Source organism: Myotis daubentonii, chromosome 18, assembly GCF_963259705.1.
Source record: "Myotis daubentonii chromosome 18, mMyoDau2.1, whole genome shotgun sequence".
Lineage (NCBI taxonomy): Eukaryota > Metazoa > Chordata > Mammalia > Chiroptera > Vespertilionidae > Myotis > Myotis daubentonii.
In genome coordinates, this window is record NC_081857.1 from 1,282,970 (window position 1) to 1,298,227 (window position 15,258).

The 15,258-nt window shown below is 43.8% G+C and overlaps 1 protein-coding gene across 4 annotated transcripts in view; it reads left to right on the plus strand.

Annotated features, from left to right (window-relative positions):
• ATF6 (activating transcription factor 6) overlaps positions 1 to 15,258 on the plus strand; it is a 147,140-nt gene that overhangs the window by 90,777 nt on the left and 41,105 nt on the right. The gene's annotated exons all lie outside the window — the stretch shown is intronic.

A 15,258-nucleotide genomic window follows, 5' to 3' on the forward strand; every position in this document is an offset into this window, starting at 1 on the left:
GGAAGGTTATGGATCTAAATAAGCGTGTTCCAGCAGTGGAGTCCACAGTGCATTGTCTGCTGCTGTCACCACTGAACAGGAAGCCTGTTCTCTTCCTCAGGTGTCACTGCCCAGGCGCCCGGGACTCTAGGAGCAGAGACTTGACCCTTGAAGATGAGGGAAATCAGCTTTTCATGTGTTTTTGGCCTCAGGACCCAGGGCTGTGTTTCTGCCACAGCAGCAGCCACAGTCACTTCAGCAGCAGGGGGCAGTCGGGAGTGGGTTTCCAGACGCACTCAGCAACTGCTGGCTGGTGAGACCAGGCACCTGCTTCAGGGCCCACACAGTTCTGTTCAAAGTGGAGTAAGAGGGAACTTAAACACGGGGTCCAGCACCGTGAAGAAGACACTTGGGGGATGTGAGGATGAACGCATTGAAGTAAATGCGACAGAAGTTACTCCAGAGGGATGTCTGAACACTCAGATACTGAACACTTAGGTTCAGGATAACTTTGCCATTTCATCAGAACAGGAAAGTATCTGTTAGGAACAGCAGGTGTGCAGCCACGGGCTGAAGTCGGGTGAGTAGTGGGTTCCTAGGGAAGAGAATGCGTACTTGTTAGGGAGAAACACACCTGTTTGTTCAGGGACTGTTCTTATGGAGGAAGGGGATGGAGTTCTTCAGTATATGCTTGACACGTCTGCCTGTGTGAGAGCTCCTTCCCATTAGTTTACACGTCTGCCTGTGTGAGAGCTATTTCCCATTAGTTTACACGTCTGCCTGTGTGAGAGCTACTTCCCATTAGTTTACACGTCTGCATGTGTGAGAGCTCCTTCCCATTAGTTTACACGTCTGCCTGTGTGAGAGCTACTTCCCATTAGTTTACACGTCTGCCTGTGTGAGAGCTATTTCCCATTAGTTTACACGTCTGCCTGTGTGAGAGCTACTTCCCATTAGTTTACACGTCTGCCTGTGTGAGAGCTATTTCCCATTAGTTTACACGTCTGCCTGTGTGAGAGCTACTTCCCATTAGTTTAAACGTCTGCATGTGTGAGAGCTACTTCCCATTAGTTTACACGTCTGCCTGTGTGAGAGCTACTTTCCATTAGTTTACACGTCTGCCTGTGTGAGAGCTATTTCCCATTAGTTTACACGTCTGCCTGTGTGAGAGCTACTTCCCATTAGTTTACACGTCTGCATGTGTGAGAGCTACTTCCCATTAGTTTACACGTCTGCCTGTGTGAGAGCTACTTCCCATTAGTTTACATGTCTGCCTGTGTGAGAGCTACTTCCCATTAGTTTACACGTCTGCCTGTGTGAGAGCTACTTCCCATTAGTTTACATGTCTGCCTGTGTGAGAGCTATTTCCCATTAGTTTACACGTCTGCATGTGTGAGAGCTATTTCCCATTAGTTTACACGTCTGCCTGTGTGAGAGCTACTTCCCATTAGTTTACACGTCTGCCTGTGTGAGAGCTACTTCCCATTAGTTTACATGTCTGCCTGTGTGAGAGCTGCTTCCCATTAGTTTACACGTCTGCCTGTGTGAGAGCTACTTCCCATTAGTTTATACGTCTGCATGTGTGAGAGCTAGCGCCCACTAGTTTACACGTCTGCACGTGTGAGAGCTATGCCCACTAGTGTACACATCTGCACGTGAGAGTTAGTTCCCACTAGTTTACACGTCTGCATGTGTGAGAGCTATGCCCATTAGTTTACACGTCTGCATGTGTGAGAGCTAGTGCCCATTAGTTTACACATCTGCATGTTTGAGAGCTATTCCCATTAGTTTACACGTCTGCATGTGTGAGAGCTAGTGCCCATTAGTTTGCACGTCTGCATGTGTGAGAGCTAGTGCCCATTAGTTTGCACGTCTGCATGTGTGAGAGCTAGTGCCCATTAGTTTACACGTCTGCATGTGTGGGAGCTATGCCCATTAGTTTGCACGTCTGCATGTGTGAGAGCTAGTGCCCATTAGTTTGCACGTCTGCATGTGTGAGAGCTAGTGCCCATTAGTTTGCACGTCTGCATGTGTGAGAGTTAGTGCCCATTAGTTTACACGTCTGCATGTGTGGGAGCTATGCCCATTAGTTTACACGTCTGCATGTGTGGGAGCTATTCCCATTAGTTTACACGTCTGCATGTGTGAGAGCTAGTGCCCATCAGTTTGCACGTCTGCATGTGTGAGAGCTAGTGCCCATTAGTTTACACGTCTGCATGTGTGGGAGCTATGCCCATTAGTTTACACGTCTGCATGTGTGGGAGCTATGCCCATTAGTTTATACGTCTGCATGTGTGAGAGCTACTTCCCATTAGTTTACATGTCTGCATGTGTGAGAGCTCCTTCCCATTAGTTTACACGTCTGCATGTGTGAGAGCTACTTCCCATTAGTTTACACGTCTGCCTGTGTGAGAGCTCCTTCCCATTAGTTTGCACGTCTGCCTGTGTGAGAGCTACTTCCCATTAGTTTACACGTCTGCATGTGTGAGAGCTAGTGCCCATTAGTTTACACGTCTGCATGTGTGAGAGCTAGTGCCCATTAGTTTACACGTCTGCATGTGTGAGAGCTAGTGCCCATTAGTTTACACGTCTGCATGTGTGAGAGCTAGTGCCCATTAGTGGAAAGTGCTGTTGGAGAATTGTTGATCCCCCGTAACGTTCACGTTCTGGTAGAAACAGTCTTTCTCACATTCGGGGAACTATTAGGACTCTCATTGTTTGGATTCATTTCCTGATGACTGATTATTACATCTTGGTGAACTTCATTAGGTAACAGTCGTTAGAGACAACATCCTTTTTCTCTTTCTTGGTTTGTTTTCAGAGTGGGGCAAGGAGTTAATTTTATTCTGACGACCATAGACTATGCATGGGAAAGGAATTTGGTTCTTAAATCCTGGGTTGTTCTTTTGTTCTTGCTGAAATGAAAATGAAAGAAGTGATGCTTCTTGAAGCAACAGTCCGTTGTTTAGTGTTAATTGTTATAGTTAATGAACCGCTTTCCCAGACGCCTGCCCTCACCCCCGTCCTGCCTGATCCCGTTACAGTAGAGCTGAGTGCCTTCCAGCACAGGCTTGCTCCCGAGGGAGAGGGTGCTCCTGCGCCCCCGTGGGCCTGCAGACCTCGCCCGGCTCATCCCTTTGACGCTCCTGGAAGTGGCACCCCACTCGGTACCCTCCCCTACTCTATTTAGTTCCGGGAATCCCAGCTTGTCTCCTGTCATAGCTTCTCTTTCTCTCCTCTCTCTGACTGTTTTACTGTGATTTGGGGGAAGGGTGGTAAAATATAACTTTTCTTCCAAGTCATGTTGAATGTGGTATAACTGATACATTAATAAGAAAAAGTCCAGTCAAGTTTAAGGCGTATTTTCTCTTAACGCTTTCTGTACGAGAAAGCATTTAGTGTATTTAGGGGAGAAGGGTTTCAGACACAGATATTCACGAATGAAGCTGTAATTGGTCGGACATGCAGGTGCCTGCAGAGTGTGAGGCAAGAAGGTGGGAGGAGGGCATTTCTTCATCAGACCCCAGCACACACTGAAAGACTGTCCAGCCCACTGGTCCCTGGAGAAGGGAGCCTTCCCCTGGCTGCTTCCCATCAAGAGCAGGCTCTCTGGTTCTGGTGACTATAGAGGCCACGTTAGCATCATCCTCACTCCTTTCCATGCTTCTTTCCTTGAGATGGATGCTACCTAGGGAACACTTTTGACTTCTGTAACCTCTGTTTCCAGCACCTGTCCCTTTCCATCTGTTTCAAATATACACACAATGGAAGCTACACATGAGAACCTGAGCCATAGCTGTGGCCTGCCTCGGGGATGTCTCTCCCCACTTCATGAGTGCTTTATGTATTCCAGAGAAAGTGCCATATTTGGGTGTTGTATCCCTTCTTGGTCTCTTATAAAAATTCGTTATATGTATCATATGTGCGGACTCGAAGGGTAATCTTAAGTAGTAGGGTCTTATTGTAATGGAGGCCGCACAGGAAGTATCCCTCTGTCTCCTACGTCATGACTGGCATGTGCCCTGGTCCTTGTAGCCGCTGTGGTCACTCCTGACTCAGTAGCAGCCCCAGGCAAGTCCACTTCTTTTTCACACGTGGCTCCTTCAGGCTCCCCAGCAGCAGGAGCACCTGACCGTGTGTCTGGTTATTGCCTCATGCACAGACTTGCTGTGAGATCCGTGGCCACTCCTCTGGAGCAGGAAACAGACTGGGGCCAGGAGCCTGGGCCTTGCCTCTGATGAGTGAGGGCAGCAGCCCTTAGGGCCTCCTGAACTGTCTATTACACTCTGAACCCTGGTTCTAAAGAACTTTGCGTTTTTTGGCCCTGATTGTTCGATCTAAAGGGCTTGTCTTCTCATTCATCTCACAAGCCTCTTAAAAGCAGGATGAGCCTAACTGGCATGGCTCAGTGGTTGACCACTGACCTATGATCCAGTAGGTCATGGTTCAATTCCTGGTCAGGGCACATGCCTGGGCTGCGGGCTTGATCCCCAGTGTGGAGTGTGCAGGAGGCAGTTGATGAATAATTCTCTTTCATCATTGATGTTTCTATCTCTGTTTTCCTCTCCCTTCCTCTCTGAAATCAATAGAAATATTTAAAAAAAAAAAAAGGCAGGAAGTGCCACATGCTCTTTCATTACCACCCCTGACACTCTGTGCAGTGCCCGCCCCTCAGGACAACCGTCGGTGTGTGTGACTAAGAGAAGTCACAGTGATGAAGTTTGACGCTTTCTATCCTCTCATTTGATGGGTATTTTCACATCTAAGTTGTGTAAAGAAATGTGAACCTGTTGACTGGTCCATGCAGTAGCTGAGGCAAGGCTGGGTTCCAGCACAGCTCCACCAGGTGGCCGGCCTGTTCCTGCCTCTGAATTCAGCTTCAGAGCCGTGGGCGTCACCCTGTGAAATGCACGTCTGTCCCTACAGTGTGTGGTGCTGACAATCTCAGTTTTTAATATTTGGCAAAAACATTTCGGCATGGACTCTTCTTAGAGCTCACTGCTCTCTTTTTTGGAGAAGGGTGGTGTCCAGTGTCTGTGTGGACTCAGGCAGTGGGAGCCTGACACTTCAAACTTCAGACAGAGTGCAGGAAAGGCTCCACCTGGTGCAGGAAGGTCGATGGTGATGTTCTTGGTTCAAAAGTTCATCCCCATCTAAATCCATCAAGAAGAATGTCACAAAATAGCAGTGGGATTAGAGAGATTAAAAATAGTGTCGGAGTAAGTGGATGCTGCATGGACACACTCCCAGGACCAAACTGGAGTTACAACTAAAATATAGAAAAATTTCCGGAATAACCAACAGACTCACTGGAGAGAACCCTAATAACCGAGGACCGAAGTGGAGACTGCATAGAGACTGGTAGGAGGGGCGGAGGCACGAAAAGACTGGCCGAGCTCCCACAGACAGCAACTGAAGTTCCAGAAAGATACCTCAGTGATGGAGGATTGCCACTGAGAACTCTGGGGTCTCATCCCCAAGCTGGGTCCCCCAGTAGAGAGCATCAGAACTGAGAAGGGTGCCCACATAACATCTGGCTGTGTAAAGCAGCGGGGTTGCTGTCTGCTAGGGAGAGACAGCTGGAAACTCAGGCACCCTCTTAAAGGGCCAAAGTACAAAATTCCCTGCGGAGCCACCCACCTTGTGCTCCTGGAGAGGGAGGGCAGAGTGGACAAGCTGTGTGAGCAGAAAGCCAGGATCAGGGGCTCTGGGGTCAGAGCTCAGAAGGCAGACACCCTGGTTTCCTGTGCTAAGTCATTCCTCATGCTGTGGAGGTCATCTTTCTCACACAGACATTTGTTATACAGGCGACCTTGCCTGGGGGGAAGACAGTTGACCCACCCTTTTAGAAAACACCTTACCCCACGATGTGACGTTTCTGAGGCCAATTAAGAGACTGAGAATAATAGTTAGACTCCAGGCAGAAGCAATTGCCCCACCAGGATGATTGCCTGAGGAAATCAAGATGGAATCCTATCAGTCTATAGACAGAGGCATCCTCTGGAGGCTTTGAGTCTTTGCCTAACCTAATTAGTCAGAAAGAGCGTTTGACACTGTCCTGCACTAGAGATTGAGAGGCATAGCAGATCTACCTAATACATAGTCACAGACCCAAACAGGCAGCCAAAATGAGAAGACAAAGAAACAACCCACAAATGAAAGAACAAGAGAATTCTCCAGAAGAAGAGGTAAATGAAATGGAGATAAGAAATGTTTCTGATACAGAGTTCAGAATAAAGTAAAGATGCTCAACAGCATGAGAAAAGATATAGTAATTATGAAAACAGAAATAAAGAATGCCATAGCACAGATAAAGAACACATTGGAGGAATACACAGCAAATTAGGGGAAGCTGAGGATCAAATCAGTGAATTAGAAGACAGGGTTGAAAAAATCAATCAGAGAACCAAAAAGAAAAAAACAGGAGGACAGCGTAAGGGAGCTATGGGACAACATGAAACATAACAATATTTGAATAGCAGGAGTGCCAGAAGAGGCAGAAAGGGAGGAGGGATAGAGAACATGTTTGAAGAAGTTATGGCAGAAAACTTCCCTAACCGGGTGAAGGAAAAAGTCACACAAGTTCAGGAGGCACAGAGAACCCCAAGCAAGAAGAACCCAAATAGGCCCATGCCCAGACACTTCGTATTTTAAAATGCTAAAAATTAAAGACAAAGAATCTTAAAGGCAGCAAGAGAAAAGCAAACTGTTACCTACAAAAGAACCCCCATAAAGCTGACACCTGATATCTCATCAGAAACTCTACAGGCCAGAAGGGAATGGCATGAAGTACTCAAGGTAATAGGAAGCAAGGATCTGAGACCAAGATTACTATATCCATCAGGCTATCATTCAGAATAGACGGTCAAATAAAGAGCTTCCCGGACAAAAAAAAATGGCTAAAGGAGTTATCACCACCAAGCCAGCATTACAAGAAATGCTAAAGGGACTGCTGTGATGAGAAGAAAGAGAGAGAATCCTAGCCATACAGAATTAAAATGGCAATAAGTAAGTACCTATTAATAATAACCCTGAATGTAAATGGATTAAATGCTCTACTCAAAAGGCATTGGGTAGCTGAATGGATACAAAAACATGACCCAACTATATGCTATCTGCAAGAGACCCACCTCAGAACAAAAGACACACACTGGATGAGAGTGAAGGGATGGAAAATTTTTTTCCATGCAAATGGGAAAGAAAAAAGGTGGAGTAGAAATACTCATATCTGACAAAATAGACTTTAGCATGAAGGCCATCACAAGGGACAACAAAGGGCACTCCATATACTAAAGGGATTGATCCAACAAGAGGATATAACCCTGGTAAACATATATGCACCCAATCTAGGAGGACCTAAATGTATAAAATATTTTTTTTCTAGAGGCCTATAACAGAGAGATCAACAACAATACAATCAGAGTAGGGACTTTAACACCCCGCTGACTTCACTGGCTAGATCTTCCAGACAAAAGCATAACAAGAAATAGTGACTCTAAATGATACACTGGATCAAATGGATTTAATTTACATTTATAGAACATTTCACCCCAAAACTGAAGAATATACCACCTTCTTCTCAAGTGCACATGGATCATTAACAAAGATAGACCACATGTTAGCACACAAACAAGTCTCTACAAGTTCAAGATGATTGAAATCATATAAAGCATCTTCTCAGATCACAGTGGAATAAAATTAGAAATCAATTACAGTAAAGACGCCACAAAACATTCAACACATGGAGGCTAAGTAGCATGTTATTAAACAATAAATGGTTTACCAATGAGATCAAGAAAGAAATAAAAAACTTCCTGGAAACAAATGAAATGAACACACAATGACCCAAAATATCTGGGACACAGCAAAAGCAGTCCTCAGAGGGAAGTTTATAGCACTATTGGCCTACCTCAAAAACCAAGAAAAAATAAACAATAAACTATTTAACCCTACAACTTAAACAACTTGAAAGATAACAAGAAAAGTCCAGAGTAAGTAGAAGGAAGGAACTAATAAAGATTAGAGCAGAAATAAATGACATAGAGACAAAAAAAAAATCAAAAATAAAAAAATCAATGAAACCAAGAGTTGGTTCTTTGAAAGGATAAACAAAATTGACAAACCATTAGCCAGACTCATCAAGAAACAAAGAGAGGACCCAAATAAATAATATCAGAAATGAAAGCAAAGAAATAACCATTGACACCACAGAAATACAAAGGATTGTAAGGAAATACTATGAACAAACTATATGCCAACAAGTGGGGCAATGTAGGTGAAATGGGAAAATTCCTAGAAAAATCGTCTCCCAAAACTGAATCAGGAAGAATCAGAAAACCTGAATTGGCCAATAACAACTGATGAAATAGAAGCAGTAATCAAAACACTCCTAGCAAACAAAAGCCTGGGTCTGGACGGCTTCACAGGGGAGTTTTACCAAACAGTCAAAGAAAAACTAACACCTATCCTCCTCAAACTATTCCAAAGTATCCAAGAGCAAGGAACACTTCCAAGCTCTTTTTGTATGAGGCCAGCATTATCCTGATTTCAAAACCAGATGAAGACACTACAAAGAAAGAGAATTACAGGTCTATATCCCTGATGAACATAGATGCTAAAATCCTCAGCAAAATATTAGCGAATTGCATCCAGCAATATATTAAAAAAATTATACACCATGACGAAGTGAGATTTATTCCAGGGATGCAGACCTGGTACAATATTTGCAAAACAATAAATGTGATACATCACAAACAGATTGAGAGATAAAAATCACATGCTCATATCAATAGAGAAAAAGCATTTGACAAAATCCAACACCCATTTTTGATAAAAACTCTCAGCAAAGTGGGAATAGTGGGAGCATATCTCAACAGGTTAAAGGCCATATATGACAAACCTACAGCGAACATCATACTCAATGGGCAAAAACTAAAACCATTTCCCCTAAGAACAGGAACAAGACAGTGATGTCCACTCTTATTCACCACTCTTACTCAACATAGTACTGGAAGTCCTAGCCACAGTGTTCAGACAAGAAGAAGAAATAAAAGGCATCCAAATTGGAAAGGAGGAAGTAAAACTCTCATTAGTCACAGACAGCGTGATATTGCACATAGAAAACCCTAAAGACTCCATCAAATAACTACTAGATTTAATCAATGAATTAGACAATGTAACAGGATACAAAAGCAACACCCAAAAATCGATGTTTTTTTATACACCCATAATGAATTCTCAGAAAGATAAACTAAACAAATTCCATTTACCATTGCAACAAAAAAATTAAGATACTTGGGAATAAACTTTACCAAGGAGGTAAAAGACCTGTATTCAGAAAACTACAGGACGTTGTAAAAAGAGAGAGAGAAGAAGATATAAACAAGTGGAAGTATATACCATGTTAATGGATTGGTAGACTCAACATCATTAAAATGTCCATACTACCCCACACAATCCACAGATTCAATGCAATCCCTATTAAAATACCAACAGCATATTTCACAGATCTAGAACAAATACTCCAAAAATTCATATGGAACCAAAAAGGACCCCAAATAGCTGCAGCAATCTTGAGAACAAAAAACAAAGTTGGAAGAATCACCATACCAGATATCAAGTTATACTACAAAGCCACCGTAATCAAAACAGCCTAGTACTGGCATAAGAATAGGCATACAGATCAATGGAACAGAACAGAGACCCACAAATTGATCCAAGACATTATGCCCAATTAATATTTGACCAAATAGACAAGAGTATACAATGGAGGCAAGACAGTCTCTTCAATAAATATACATATTGGGAAAATTGGACAGATACATGCAAAAAAATGAAACTAGACCACCAACTTACCTCATACACAAGAATAACTCAAAATGGATAATAAACTTAAATGTAAGTTGTGAAACCATAAAAATCCTAGAAGAAACCATATGTAGCAAAACCTCAGACATCTCTTTTAGCACTGTGTTTATGGATACATCTCCTAAGGCAAAGAAAACTAAGGAGAAAATAAACAAATGGGACTACATCAAAATAATAATTCCATCAAAATACATACGCTTCTGCACATTCCAACAAAACGAAAAGGGAGCCCACTGTATGGGAGAACATGTTTGGCAATGATACATCTAGTAAAGGTTTAATATCCAAAGTATATAAGGAACTCATACAACTTAACAATAGGAAGGCAAACAATCCAAGTAAAAAATGGGCAAAGGACCTAAGTAGACACTTCTCCAAAGTGGACATACAGAGGCCAAGAGACAGATGAAAACATGCTCAATGTCACTGATCATCAGAGAGATGCTAATTCAAAGGACAATGAGGTATCACCTGACACCTGTCATAATGGCTACCATCAGCACTTCAACAAATGACAAGTGCTGGCGAGGATGTGGAGAAAAGGGAGCCCTAGTACACTGCTAGTGGGAATGCAGACTGATGCAGCCATTATGGAAAACAGTATGGAGTTTCCTCAAAAATTAAATATGGAACTGCCATTTGACCCAGTGATCCCATTTCTAGGAATATATCCTAAGAAATCCGAAACACCCATCAGAAAGAATGTATGCACCCCTATGTTCATAGCAGCACAGTGTACAATAGCCAAGATCTGGAAACAGCCCAAGTGCCCATCAGTAGATGAGTGGATAAAAAACTGTGGTACATCTACACCAGGGAATACCATGCAGCTGTAAAAGAGAAGGCTCTCTTACCCTTTGGGACAGCACGGAGGGGCCTGGAGAGTTTTATCCTAAGGGAAATAAGTCAGTCAGAGAAAGACAAGTATCACATGATCGCACTCATATATGGAATCTAAATACAGAGGGGCCTTGACTTACAAGTGTCCCGACTAACGAGTTTTTTGAGATACCAGCTGTCTCGAGGCAGATTTTTTGCATTGAGTTGACAGAGTAATTTGAGTTAACGAGCTCCTTAACGAGCTCGGTCTTGGAATGAATTAAACTCGTAAGTCAAGGCCCCACTGTAACAAAATAAACTGATGAAAGGAGTGGATACAGAGACGTGGAAGCATGGAACAGAGTGCGGAATCTCGGAAGGCAGGGGAGGGTGGGATGGTGGGAGGTAGTCAACCAAGGACCTGTATGCATATATGCATGGCCCATGGACACAGACAGTGGGGCAGCGAGGGCCTGGGATGGGGGCAGGCTGGAGGAGGTCCATGGGGGAAAAAAGGTACATATGTAATACCTTCAACAATAACTATTAAAAAAAGCAAAATAGCAGTGGTATTTCCTAAAGTAATGCCTCGATAAATATCTAAGACATGCTTAGAAGAATGGTTTATTTTCTTAAGGCATATTATTTATTTATTGGAAATTTCTGTTTAGTATATATACCTTTATGCAAAATCTTGAGAGGCAAGAATAATTTCTTTAGTCTCCTTTGAAAGGGACACAGACCTCTTGTTTTGAAACTTTACAGCTTACTTGGGTCTGAAGTTTGGCCATTTTGTTATCTGCACTTTCATGGCCTTTTAGTCAAATTTTTCCTCTAGCTTGAGAAAAATGTGAATATATGAGTTTTGAAAGATATGTGCTTTAAAAAAATGTCTTATCTAAGAAGCATGACTTTTAGAAGGCTTTTTGCTAATTTTTTTGGCTTTTTATATATATTTTAATATTGTCCCTCATTTATCAATTTTGCTTATGAAACTACTTATTTTACTTAAATCCAAAAACTGTAGGTATTGTGATAAGAAGAGTTCCCAGTTTGATAGGTAAAAAATGCTACCAAACTACTATTTTGATTTGTACTTCCTTTCTGACTTGTGAGTTTGAGTTTCCTTCCTTCTTTCCTTCTTCCTTCTTTCCTTCCACTTCTATTGACTTTATTAGGGTGAGATTGGTTAATAAAATTATACATGTTTCAGGGGTCCAATTCTATAATACATCATCCATATGTTGTGTGTTCACCACCCCAAGTCAAGTCTCCTTCAGTCACCATTTACCCTCCCTTGGCCCTCTCCTGCCTCCCCCATCCCCTGAGACCTGGTCATCCTCACACTGTTGTTGGTGTTTATGAATTTGGTTTTTTGTGTGTGTGTTTTTTTTTACTTAATCCCTTCAACTATTCACCCAGCCCCCAGCCTCCTCCCCTCTGACAGCTGCTAATTAATGTTTTAGTTACTTTGAAATGCACTCTCATTCAGGTCTAAAGCACATTATCAACAACAGTGCAGCGTTGTCTCAGCATCCACGGTGCCCTTCCCGACGCCATCGGTGACATCTCTTGTCCCTTTCTGTCTCGTTTCAGTTTATTCAAACACCGACACCTTCCATAAGGCTGTGTGGTTCACAGCCCTCTTTCACCTTTGGCACCCTGTTAGTCCCTTACAGGGAGTGAAGTGCGTATTCCCAGTCCTGTTTACAGACAAAAGATGAGGCAAGGGACATGGAGGGCTAGTTGAGGACACAAATGGTAGATGGCAGCTGGGCAGTGACCGAGCTGCTGTGATCAGCCAGTGGCTCTCCTTGCCTCTGGGGCTGCCTGCAAGCTCACCGTGACAGAAGAGCCACGCGGCCCGCAGGCGGCCGTGCCGTTCCTGCGGGGCGATGACATGCGCTCTGTCTGCTAATCTCCTGATTGTAGATCATGCACTTGATTAGGTTACACTTGCATAACCGTACAATCACTTAAGGTCTGAAAGATTCCAGACAAGGAACAGGACTGATAGGCTTTGAGAGTTTCTGGTTTCTTTTTAAAACAGTTGGAAAACATATCTTTGCTGTTATTAATAAGGAAGTAATTTAGCCAAAATGGTCACTACTTCAAGATCAGTCTCCAGAACTTCTCAGTGCAGTGTGGTCCTGTGCGTGTGTGCAGGCATCCCATGACAGGGCCTGTGTGTGGCGGCCAGATCCCTGAGATGAGGAGTGTTTGATCTGAAGCTCCTCGTTAAGTGTGAGTTACTGCTGTGGTTTTGGGGGATTTAGTCATTTGTTCCTTGGCGCTGTAACAGACTGCTGGTAACAAAAAGAATCAATTATTTGGACTTTTCAGTTGCAAACTCTAAAATAACTTGGATGTTTGAGAGAGAACTGTTCAGTTGGCTCTGTAACTAGACTGTGTGTAGAATACCCCGGGCACACGGCCGTACACTCTCGAGTCTGTGAAGTCTCGGGCTCCTCAGGCAGTTCCGGGCTCTCTGAGTGATCTGCAGGCTGCACGCCGGGGACGAGCTGCCCGTGGCGGTCTGTGCCGAGGCCCGCGGCCGTGAGGAGGCCCTGGGAGCTGGCGCTCGCTGTCGTATTCAGGCCCTGGAACATGGTTTTCTGGGTCCTACGGTTCAGAGGTTACTAGAGCTGGGGTTTGCGGAAACAAATGACATTTTCCTCAGTGATGTTTAAAATTACTTTTGTAATTTGAATAACAATCAACGTTAAAAGCTGGTTTGGCTGTAATTTGATGTGGATGGACTTGAGCTGCAGAGCAGTCCCTCCTGAGACTCCCGTCCCCTGCAGGCAAGGGGTGCTGCTGGTTTCCTTACCAGAGCTCAGACTTGTGCTGAGGAAGGAGACATTTCCTGGAAGCAGATCTGCACTCTCAGAAAGAATTCTTCACATCACGAATATGTGAAGGAAAATGTTTAAAAAAAATATTTTTATTGATTTCAGAGAGGAAGAGAGAGGGAGATAGCAACATCAATGAGGAGAGAGAATCATTGATTGCCTGTGTCCTACACGCCCCCCACTGGGGATTGAGCCCGCAACCCAGGCATGTGCCCTGACTGGGATCCAAACTGTGACCTCCTGGTTCGTAGGTCGATGCTCCACCACTGAGCCACGCCGGCCGGGCGGAAAATGCTTTTTTAAACAATTCGTCTCTGCAGACATTGGAGCCCTGACCTGCCCAGACTCTGCCACTCACCCTGTGACTGCGGGCACATCTCGGCCCCCCTGCTCAGGGTCCTGCTGTGTAAAGGATGCAGCTGGAGAGGCTTGTGCTGCTCGTCAGCTCCAGAGGCTGCTGTCATTCTGACTGCGTGTCTGCATGCGTGCGATCTGTAATGTCGTGTTAAACACCTCGAGTCACTAAAGTGATTCAACCAAATGGAGTTAGTGCACTTTAAGGGTTTTGAAAAACAACCATAATGAAACAACAAAATGTCAAGTTACAAGGTGGGCCCATAAATTGACGAGTTTGAGTCTTTAGTAGCTGGTGATATCAGAATGTATTCAATGACCCCTTTCACAGTGCTCACAGGTGCCAGCCTCTCCTCACAGTCTCCCTCTGAGGCAGGTGCCGTGCTTACCCTGTTAAGGAGGGGGCGCCGGAGGCACAGAGGTTAGCGCCCATGTCCAGGGAGACAGCTCGGAAGTGAACGTTTAGCTCCAGGGTCTATGTTTCTCTGACCACTTCCCAGCACTGCCCTTTCAGAACTTTGATATCCAAATGTCTTCGCTTTCTAAGAATTTAGCCTGGAATTTAATTCCATTGATCTTTCTGCTCACAACATACTTTGAGTTGTTTTAGGTTTATTTCCCAAAGAGAACAAGACAGAGCCCTGTGGAAATGGAGCCACATGTAACTTAAAAATAATGTTATGGGAGGAAGAAGGGCCCGCAGGAAGCCATTAGAGGTGTAGGAGAGGTTTGGATGGTGTACCACGGAGGACGGGAAAAAAGACTTGTTTTTTTTAAAAACATGGAGGTCAGGAGAAGAGTTTAAAAAGGAGGCTGTCAGCAGCGTCGGCTGTCAGAACGCACTGAGAAGGAGAAAGGAGAAAACCCTTTTGTCTGTATAAGCCTGGTCAGTGGTGACCTGAGACCACAGTCACAGTAGAGAAGTCAGGACAGAATCTGAGCAGCATTGGGTGAGGCTGTGGAGGGAGTCACGTGGGGGGTTGGGCAAATCTGGTCTGGAAGGGACGGGGCTCGTGGACAGTGTGTGTGTGTGTTTAAGGCCAGAGAGATATAAAGGTAAAGTGTAAGGTAAATAGAGACCACTGTGGTTTACTTCTACCTATAGAAACAGAGCAGAGCATATATTTTATGTTCTAAAGGAGCTTCAGTCTGTATTTGTTCCTCATCTGAACTAACATTTTCTTTTTAAAACAAAGCCTGAGAAGTCGAGAACAATTTTTGTTTATTTGCAGTAGTGGGACTACAACAAAATAAAAGTATGGAAGGAATTAAAACCAGATCTTAAAAAATAAAAGCATATTTAAAATATTGCTTAAGATATTAAAAGTCATCTAAATCTTACATAAGGACCTGGCTTTTAATAATGGTAGAGTTTTAAAAATATAAA